This window comes from Empidonax traillii, unplaced genomic scaffold (genome assembly GCF_003031625.1).
Source record: "Empidonax traillii isolate 1590-97213 ecotype Southwest subspecies unplaced genomic scaffold, ASM303162v1 scaffold2748:size18590, whole genome shotgun sequence".
Classification (NCBI taxonomy): domain Eukaryota; kingdom Metazoa; phylum Chordata; class Aves; order Passeriformes; family Tyrannidae; genus Empidonax; species Empidonax traillii.
The window spans coordinates 8,088-10,105 of record NW_020957941.1 but is presented as its reverse complement, the minus strand read 5'-3'; positions in this window follow the sequence as shown (position 1 = coordinate 10,105).

The following is a 2,018-nucleotide window of genomic DNA, read 5'->3' as shown; positions in this document are numbered from 1 at the left end:
GAGCACGTGGTGGCCACCGACGTGGTCCCCAACGGGGACTGGACCTACCAGGTGCTGGTGATGCTGGAAATGCCCCCCCGGCGCGGGGTCACCTACACCTGCCAGGTGGAGCACGTCAGCCTGGAGCACCCCCTCAGCCGGCACTGGGGTACGGCCCGGCCCCCCCAGCATGGGGGGACACTGGCAGGGAGGCCAGGGGGCTGGGGGAGCACTGGGGACACTGGGAGGCACTTTGGGGGGCAATGGCAATGGAGAGGCTAAAGATGAGGTTTGGGGGTCCTGGGAGGGCTGAGAGGGGCTGTGGGGAGTCGTGGGGGCAACTGGGAGGGAGTTTGGGGAAGCCCGGATGGGATAGGAGGGAGGTTGGGGGGATATTAGGTTGACTGGGAGGGGGTTGGGAAAGTGCTGGGAGGGCTGGGAAGGGACCAGGAGGGGTTCAGGGGGTCCTGGGGGTGATGGGAGGGGAGTTGGAGGGTCCTAAAGGGGACGGGAGGGGCTTTGTGGGATCCCCGAGGGGCTGGGAAAGGAATGGCAGGAGGTTTCAGCGGGTCCTGGGTGGGCTGGGGGAGACCAGGATGAGGTTTGTGGGGTCCTGGGTGGTCTCTGGGAGGTTTTGGGAGGTTTTGGGGGTCCTGACCCACCCGGCTCCCACTAGTGATGCCACAGGACATTGTCCATACCAAGATCCTGGTGGGGGTTGGGGGCTTCGTGTTGGGTTTTTTCTTCCTGGCACTGGGGCTCGGCTTCTACCTGCGGGAGAAGGTAAAGGGGGGTCCCCAGAGGTTGTGTCCCTCCTTCCCCAGAGGGTGTGTGCCCCCCCTGCCCCCCCAGCCCGCTGTCACCCCCTTTTCTCTCCCCACAGAGCTCCTGAGCCGGCGGTGGCCGCAGCCCCTTCCCGTGGCCTCGGGCCCAGCCGGGACCCCCCAGTTCATCCCCACCCAGAGTTTGTGGGGGTCGTGTGTCCCCCCCGGCCCTGCTTTTGTTCTCACACCAGCCACCTGCTCCCAGTGCTGCCAGTAAAGCTTCCCAGTTCTCTGCAGTCTTGCTCATTGGGAGGGAGTGGGGGGACTCCGAAAATCGTTAAAACAGAAAGTTTTCAACAATATAAGCCCCACAAAATCCCGGGAACAGGGTTTTTGGAACATTCAGATCCCAGAAGCCACAGAAGACACAGGGCGTTATTGGGCACATCCGGTCTCCCAAAATCTCATTCTCACGTATCCAGAGCACCCCAATCCCCAAACCCAGGAACCCGGGAACCCCCAGAAGTAGAGTCCCCACCAGCGGGCACAGTCAGCAGCAGCAGCCAATGGGAGCGAGTTCTGATTGCGCGTCATCAGTTGCCGTGCAGACCCGGCACAAACAGCCCTCAGCGAGATCAGCCAGTCAGAGGACGCCCTCGACTCGTTTTTGGGGGCACGTCAGAGCTCCGGGAGACCTGGATCCCCATTTTTGGGATCACCTGAGCTCCCACCTCCCCTGCATCCCACGGACCCCCCAGAACCCTCCACTCCCGGGATGCAGCGCCCCCAACGGCATCAGCCAATCAGAGAGCCCTGACGCAGCTTCCACGAATCACATCGCGCCACGCTGATGACTCATCAGTTGCCGGGAAGGCGATCCGCTAAACGGGCCCCAACTTTGCTCTCAGCCAATCAGAGCGCGCCCAAAACCTCCCAAAACGGCCCTGCCTGGCTGGTTTTGGGGTGTCAGCCCCTGCCCGGCGCTGGGGATGGAACGTTTGTGGGGAGCTGGGGCCGAACTGGTGGTACTGGTGGTGCTGGGAACCCCCCCGGCTGCGGGCGAGGAGCTCTCGGGTGAGCGGGGTGGGGGGGACGGGAATGGGGAGAGAAAAGACGGGCTAGGAGCCCCAAAAGTGAGCACGAGGGGGGTTGGAACCCTCGGAATTATTGGGAGGGGAGTGGAAGCCCCAAACTGAGCGCGAGAGGGTCTGAGGATTGTGGGGACAGTGGGAGAGGGGGAAAAGGGGGGTGGGAGAACAGGAAGAGGGGTGCCAT